Source organism: Fukomys damarensis, unplaced genomic scaffold (genome assembly GCF_012274545.1).
Source record: "Fukomys damarensis isolate Sample0158 unplaced genomic scaffold, DMR_v1.0_HiC HiC_scaffold_39, whole genome shotgun sequence".
Classification (NCBI taxonomy): domain Eukaryota; kingdom Metazoa; phylum Chordata; class Mammalia; order Rodentia; family Bathyergidae; genus Fukomys; species Fukomys damarensis.
Genome location: NW_022900951.1, coordinates 30,584,547 through 30,593,521, shown reverse-complemented (window position 1 = coordinate 30,593,521; position 8,975 = coordinate 30,584,547). Strand labels below are relative to the sequence as shown.

At 35.5% G+C, this 8,975-nt stretch overlaps 1 pseudogene; it reads left to right on the top strand.

The window, feature by feature from the left end:
* Positions 1 to 7,578: 7,578 nt before the first annotated feature.
* On the top strand, positions 7,579 to 8,558 carry LOC104852925 (annotated as a pseudogene).
* Positions 8,559 to 8,975: the final 417 nt, after the last annotated feature.

Genomic DNA, 8,975 nt, shown 5'->3' with positions numbered 1-8,975 from the left:
CAAAGTTTCTATATAATCAAGTATTAATTGAAGACTTATAAGATAGGATAGGAAACAAAAATAATGGCAGTTAATGATGGTCCTCACAAAAGTGATGAAAAATTTTAGGCACCAAAATTCAAAAAATGTTCATTTTTTTTACATAAGTGCATTAAATCCATCTGCTATAACACATGGCATACCGAATTATGAAGATTTATATAAGAAAAAAACACATCTGCTCATTATCAAGTGTGCATGTTATTTGTGCATTGTATCTGTACTGCAATTGTTCAGTTAACAATAAATCTCTAGCTCATCTGTTTATATAGGCATCTACCACTTGTCCAAAGGTGCCCACTTGGGTATTTAATTAATAAATTAATTATGCTTGCTTATAATTTATTTTATACTTAAATATAGCTTATATAATTATACCCAATTATAATTTATTTTAAATACTAATCTCAATAACATTTTTTCATATTTAATTATGTATTAATATGATTTTTATTTTATAAGTCAATATATATTTCATATGCTGCAATAGATTACTAAATGTGTCCGTCTGGGTGATGATCTTAACTGGTACTCATATATAGCCCAGGGCTTATATTACAAACATCTTTAAAAATCATGCTATGGCTTATTTTCTAGTTAGGTCTTATTTTCAGGAAACTATGCTAACATGGTCCTAGGGTACAACGCAAGTTCAAGTGGGTGGAGTGGTGCGATTAAGGAGAAATGGCCCTAGGGTGATGCCCAGGCTCGAGTAGGTGGATGGGAGTGATTTCCTCCCCCCTCATTGTTCTACCTGTAATACAGGATATGGGAAAAAATGCATCTTTAGTTTTCTATCACTAAGATAACAATTTACCATAAGCTAGTATTTCATAAGAACCAAATATTTTCTTTTACAGTTTTGTAGTCCCAACAAGTCCCTCACTGGACTAAAATCAATGTGGTAGAAGGGCTATAGACCCTTCTGGAGATGCTATGAAAGTGCCTATTCCCTTGTCTTTGCTGCTTCTAGCGTCTGTTTGAAATCCATTGCTCATATTATCTTTCGCACAGAGTCAATAGCAGAAATGGCCAGTTAAGTCTTTTTCACATGATGTAGATTTGACCATCTCTTCTGCCTACTTCTACTTTTAAACACCCTTGTGATTACATTGGACTCACCAAGATAATCTCCTTACTTTAAACTTAATTGATTACCAACATTAATCCAATCTTCAACTTTAAATCCCCCATGTTCAGTCAATTTATAACCTGGAAATCTTGGACTATAATAACTAGTCAAATAGTTAATATCTTTTAATCATCAACAAAAGGGACAAGTGATGTTTGGACCCATTGTTGGGATTTCAATAAAGTCCAAAAATGGAATATTTATTTATTTATTTATTTATGGTACTGGAGATTGAACTCGGGTCCTTGCACTTGAGAGGCAGGCAGCCAAACCACTGAGCTAAATCCCCAGCCCCAAACATGGAATTTTAAAACATCACAGAAGCTCAGCACTAGAAAGGTCATGAAAGCAAAATCTGAAGGAATCTGCTGACGCCCTCTGCCAGTACTAAGATTTTATGTATTATGGAAGAAGATGAATGAAACCTATCCATAGACTTGTAGACTAACTTGTGAACATGATGGTCATCCAAACTGTCTGTCCAAGTTAGCAGGGGAACCCACTTTTTGTTTGATACTTTAACGTAAATGTTACATTAGTTATTTTATCTAGGATTATCACCAAGGTTGTGGAGTGCTGGAGATTCCTTCTAGAGGTGGTTTCCAGGTCTTTCCTGTTCTGTGGAAAGAATTGGTGAAGACAAGCACAAATGGCAGCAAGATTTTACATTTATTAAAAGTCAAAAAAAAAATGCTCTGCAGAATGAGTTTGGGTGAAGAAAAAAACAGGAAAAAGAGTTCACTCGACAGTGTGAGAGTGAACTATTGAGAAAGAACACAGACCACTCCTCAGGCTGACATCAGGTCTAGGCTGTCCTATCAAAAACCTGCTTGAGGGCCAGAGATTTAGCTCAATGGTTCTGCTGCCTGCCTTACAAGCACAAGGGCCTGAGTTCGATCCCCGGTACTAAAACAAATAAACAAAAACTTGCTTGAGTTCCTGTGAGAAGTTCATGTGTAGGGCTTTGGGAACTGTTCTGCTCATGTATTCTGGGGTTTTGTAATTAAAAGATCTTGCGAAGTTCCCCAGCCAGTTTTTCCAAGCCCTAGCCATGCGCTAGCCTCTTTTCTCAGGATATTTCATTCTTTTACATACATACATACACAAACACACAGACATGGACAAGTCATGAGCAAAGGAACTAGGAAAACAAATATATCTTTATATAATTGGCTCCTTCCTTCTAAAATAATGAAATTATAGTATAATAGCCTTCTCTGTGTGTATGTGCATAAGTACATCCAGTTCATATAGAGTTAGAACTATTAAAGAAGACAGTACTAATAAAACATGGCATTAAATTATCAAATATGAGCATTCAGTGTACCTTACATTCACCAGAAATTCTGAGGAAAACTCATTAAAACGTCATGGACAATATGGAAAAGATGTCAATAAAAAGAACAACCTAAACATTGACTGAGCAGCCAAATCCCCAAATTAGTGAACATAGCTCAATCTAGAGGATTCACTTGGGGCTGGGAATTTAGCTCAGTGGTTCGGTGCCTGACTCACAAGCACAAGGACCCGAGTTTGATCTCTGGTACAAAAAAAACAAAACAAAACAAAACAAAAAAAACTTTCTAGAGGATTCACTAGAGATGCATCTTCTTAAAATATATTTTTTTCGGAAAATATTAAAATATTTTTTAAAGACTGTTTACACTTTTTTAGTTTCAGTAGTGGCCCACAGAAAATGTATTTGGATCATGGTGGTGTCAACGACTGAGAAGAGTCTGTGATTTTCATCCTACATGCCTGTTTACAAGTTACTCTTCCACACTTGCAGAGAAGTAGGCGGAAGATAAACTACCTGTGTCAGAGATCAACTACCTCTGGGCTAGAGACAAAGAACTTCAACACAGCACAGAAGTCAGCAAGAGTCCTGGCTGTTGTGTAAATTTTCCCTCTTGTTCCCTAAAACATATTGGATTGATATGGAGTCACCCCAGTGGGTGTGGCTGCTGACACAGTGAATCAGTGTAACAGCTGAGAACCCCTTAGAGGGCTGCTGACACCCTGAATAATCTTTGTCCCAAGAAGGCTCTATCTTTATAATCCTGAAGAGCTAACAAATCTATGGTCAGGTCAAGGGCTGAGACACTATCTTATCACCTATGTCTGTTTACTTATACAAACTTCCCTGTAAAGAGAGTCCAGATCAAAAGCTGTCAGTGCCTATAATCAAAAGACATACAGAAATGTGAGCGATTCATGGGAAATTGTTCTCATCAGGCAATTATGCCATTGGTCATTCATGACGGATGTTCAAATCAAATTTCCTCTAATTGGACACCTTTTAAACTTTGCTGGGCCTAAGAATGAGATGTGGCAGCTGGTACTTGCTTTCAGTCAGGCATCAAAAAACACATAAACCCCAAATAATACAGGTTACCTAGAAGACCAAACAGAATCATTCACAAAACATCAAATGCTTGTTCCTTTCATTTCTGCAAATTCCTCATGCTGCACTGATAAGAAATGAGAAAAGGAACAAAAGGAGAAAGCTTTATTATATAATAATTCTATATCCCAGTGGTTTTATGAATTTCATTGAAGACTTTTTCTGACTTCCAAAATAAAACTAGAGTATGTCACATGGATAGCATGTAGGACAACATTTTGGAGGATGTTGGGAAATTAATCCATCTCTCTGCATGCAGAATCTGGAGCCACAAGTTATGAGACCACAATGTCCAATAATAATTGCATCAGTCAATGTCACATTTATTGGATTAAATTGTCAGTGTGCTTAGTTAAATCTCTCTCTCTCTCTCTCTCTCTCTCTCTCTCTCTCTCTCTCTCTCTCATTTATTTTATGTGTATGTAGGTGGTAGAGATAGCAGTATATCAAGCACTGAGCTTTCCCAAAACTTCTAGGAAATAAGCCACTGCTATCATCAATATTGTCAGATCTTCCATACTAAGATATCTAATAAATCTGGAAGTAGAAGAAGATTCTTTTAGAAGACTAATTTCCTGTTTTATCTATTAATTTTGTTTATTCAAAATTTTTACTCAGTTCTGATATTTCTTTGTTGATTTTTTTTGTACTGTTGATCTGTGTATTTGTGACAGTAGGGTATTGACTTCCCCCATTATAGTTATATTAGTGGCTATGGGATTTTTTTATTCATTATGCTTTTTGGTACATTTTGAGTATACAATACGATGACATTGATCATTGGGAATTTGTACCCTTACATGATAGCTCGTTTCTTTTTTTTGCCCATTCCACTGCCCTCCCTTCAACCCTTCCACTTCTCCCTATTTACAAAGACTACTAATTTCTTAAGATAGTATTTTAATCTGTATCATGGTAGAAATCCTTAACTAATTGCCCTCTTGTAAGTGTCAATTAGCACATTTAGGAAACTCATTTTCCTATTTAATTTTTCAGAATTCACTCTTTAAAAAAATTCACTTGTTTCTTGTGGGAACTTTTAGCTCTTGTGTTTTTTGTTCATCCTTATAAATTATAAACAGACTTGAAATTATTTTACTTTTAACAGTTCATGTTGAACAGGATTTAGTTTAAATTTTTCTGTGTTTTTTTCCTTCACCAGTATCATCAGAAAGGACATATTTAGAAAAAAATATGAGAAAATGAAAAAATGGAAATAAAGTGTTTGTAAATGGGGAGGGGAGGAGGGGGTGAAGAGAAGACAAGGACAAGGGGAAAAAATGAGAACCAAGACCTGTCATGTAAAGGTACAACATCCCAATGATGAATGTAACTGTACTGTATACCTAGAATGTACCAATAAATCAATGAAAAATGAAAAAAAAAATAAAATAAAATATTGCTTGTGATATTAAGGGCAGACAGGGATACTTTGTCATTGAGAAACTAGAATGGAAACTTTCAATAAGATAATTTTGCAATTCTTGAGGTCAATCTTTCATTTAAATTAGCTCTTATATTTTGGAAACAAGCTAGGCAATTTGTGACTTGACCAATTTCTGAAAGATTTTACATTTAAGCGATGGGTGAAATATTTTTGTGTTTTTTAAATGATTTATCCCTTGACTTCATATTTGTACATGCTGCCTTCATAAATACAAGACTCTTTTCAGAGGATCATCTTTATAATAAATCAGTTAAATTTGTTTATAAGTCACTTACATATGAAGATGGAATATATCGCAAATTCACTGAGACTAGAGATGGATATTTCTTCAATTTCAAGTTATGAGCAGTTTGGATTTATGTGAATTCTTAGCAGTCTGCTTCTCACTTCAATTGAAATTACTCATTTTTGCAAATAAGTACCCACCCCAATCAATGCTTCAGTTTATCACTGTGCTGGGAGAGACTGAACAGTTTTTTTTAAATATTAAATAACAAATTCTGGAATGGATTGTTGGGCTGAAACACATTTTATATGTTGTTCTGAGCAATGGCTTGACTGTTGATGGCCCCCATCTTCAGGTACAAACCAAACTATCAAATTGGATTACAGGGCATGAGGCCAGGATTTAGTAATACTTGGTTCTCAACTTAAGATCTAAATGCACTGTTCATTTTGGAATTTTGATGACTCCTTGTGTGAAAAATTTAGGAAAGTCTCTACCTAAGGGCATAGCATAATGATAATGTACTCTTTTTTTTTTAGTACCCTGGATTGAACTCGGGTCCTTGCGCTTGCAAGGCAGGCCACCAAACCGCTGAGCTAAATCCCTGGCTCTTAATGTACTCTTTAATGTCTCTATAAAAAATCCTGTTTTGTGTCTACTCCAAATTTATTGAAATTTTGACCTATTTTTCATGGGACACAATAAAGAGATAAATGTGAATTAAATTCAAAATAAAATGACAAAAATATATTTTTAAATTTCTATTGTGATAAGAACAACTTTTTTGCCTGTATCTTCTGATTCTATGTAGCATAACTTTAATAGATGAATTAATTTCTTCAGGGAGAAGAATTTGCTAACTTTTGTTTAGTATAAATCAGTGCTAATCCAGATAAACTGAATATTATTTTCCATTTGACAAATTTACACCTCTTGATATCTGTTCTATATTGGTTCTTTTCTGAACAAACAGTCATCCTACATTACTTCATTTAAGGAGGAGGAAACATAGGGTTCCAAAGCCTTTATATAGTATTTAGTTCAAAGATTCTTTGCCAAAAAGAGAGCATTGTGTATATTGTTTGAGGAGTTAGTAACTTGCCCAAGATGACATAATCAACTGTGTCAGGAACTACTTATTTACATATCTAGATCTAGATATCTCTAACATTCACTCTCTACAATTTCCCCATCTCATAAACTTTTCTCGCCCATATTGTATTAACTGAGCTGCCCCTAGTCACTATGTTGAATTAGATTTATTGTACGTAAAGCCAAAGTAGCTTTCAAAAGGGTTAACTATCAGTGTACTACTTAAATATATATCTCATAATATCATGTTGTATACTTCCAATATATGTAATGAAATTAATGTTTTATTTCAATCCATTTCCTTTTGCTTCTCCTTTCTTTAAACTCTCAGCATATTTTAGTCTTTCATTCTATATATTTTCATAAATTTGTAGTTGTTTGAACTGAAGTGATTATTTTAAATGTCAAAAATTTAAAAAATAAATGCCAATGTTTAAGTAACATATTTTATTTAATATTAAAACGCTATGTCAATAAGAAAATAACCTGCTTGGTGCACTAGCCAAAAATATTAAAAGGTATAATAATTTTCGAGTACACCTCTGATCTCCATTTATTAAACCAATTTGTTCTACATTTTTATTTTCCTTGGAGTGGAGAACCAGAGCAGAAATTATGAAAAATCAATGGGTAATACAGGGAGTTCTTCAAAGGACTGACACTTGGTCTTTCACTTATTGAAGAATGAAAAATTGACTGCAGAGGCAGAAGAGGATTGTGGGATGTGATCTAAATTTTATCCAAGCACCTTCTAACCCTTAAAAATCCATTAATCAGGCTAGTATTGACTAAGTATTTATTGAGAAATCCTGGAGAGAGACACTAGCTGTTCACTGAGTTGATATGATTAATTTTCACCCTTGAAGACATAATGGTTTAGCAGAGAACTAACCACTGTAATAGGCATAACCAGTAATTAATTTTGTGATGAAACCTTCCTTCTGTTTGCACAGCTGACCTGTACACATGTAATGATGAGTGAAAGAAAATGAGGAAGTAGAAAGAAACAAATCCATATTAGAACACACACATATACATTATCTGAATTGCTTCTTCACTCACTATGCTCAGTAACAAACTCTACTCTGAAAATCTATTCAGAGAGGTTTTCAAAAGGGATATCACAGGTTTGAGCCACTGCTGCTGAGTCCCAACGTTGCATCCATGCACCCTAATACCAGCCCAATGTGCACTCCTGGTTCCTTTTGCTTTTAAGTCCAAGATGGCCAGGCAAGGATCAGCTGATTGTGAATCTCCATAAGGAAGAAAAGGTCCCCCGTAATAAGTTTACACTTGTCGAGTTTGGCACCATAGGCATAACCTGTGCCATCACTATTTTAATGAAGGACTTGGAAGACCAACTTCCTCTTGTTGACATCATGAAAGTTACAATTTAAGGGATAGGTGATGGATCTCCAACAAGGCAGCATTTTTGTTAGAACACTAAAAATTTTCTCTGGCAAAGACTATAATGTCCAAGCTGGTTATTATCACAGCTAGGGCACATCAGCAAGAAGGAGAAAGCTGCCTTAATTTGGTCCAGGGTAATGTGAACATGTTTTAGTTCACCATTTCTAATGTTGTAAAGCACAGCCCAAATTGCAAGTTGCTGTTTCCAGTCCAGTGGATATCTTGACCTATGTGGCTTGGAAGATAAGTGGCTTTCCGAAAGCCAATATTATCCTAAGTGGATGCAATCTGGATTCAACCTCGTCCCATTACCTGATGGGAGAAAGGCTGGGATTTCACCCACTAAACTGCCATGAAAGGATCCATGGGGAGCATGGAGATTCTAGTGTGCCTGGGTAGGTGAATGTTGCTGGTGTCTTCTTGAAGAGTCTGCACCCCAAATTAGGGACTGATGGAGATAAGGAGCACTGGAAAGAGGTTCATGAACAGGTGGTTGATGGTGATCAAAGTTGACAGTGCTTACAAAGTGATCAAACTGAAAGGCTACACATCCTGTGCCATTGGACTATTTGTGAAAGATTTGGCAGTGAGTATAATGAAGAATCTTAGGAGGATGCATCCAATTTCTACCATGATTAAGGATCTCTATGGAATAAAGGATGATGTCCTCCTCAGTGTCTCTTGTACCTTGGGACAAAATGGGATCATAGATGTTGTGAAGGTGATGACTCTGACTCCTGAGGAAGAGGCTCCTTTGAAGAAGAGTGCAGATATCATGTGGAAGATCCAAAAAGAGCAGCAATTTTAAAGTCTTCTGGCGTCACACTACTTCACTGTCTGGGCTGAAAGAAATTTTATTTGGAGGTTTTTATCTGATCTGTGATTGAAGCAGTAATATTAAGATAGCCTAGGAAAAATATCAGCTTCCCAAAGTTAGATTAGAAATTGTTTGTAAAAGCACACAGTTCAATCATGATACCAGATGGTACTAACTTGTGTAGTCCTAAACTGGTTAGATAAAGTAACCCCACCATCTCTGGGGCACTACAGGCAATGTGGCACAGGCTCGAGCTGCCCTTCTAACAAGATGTATGTTACTGTTATATAAGTTCACTAAGCAAGCCTAGTCTGACTTTTTTCCCAGTTGGTCACAGTCTATGATCCATTGTATAAATCCCTTATTGCATATGTAACTGTTTTCAAGGATTATATTTTGTGTAATATA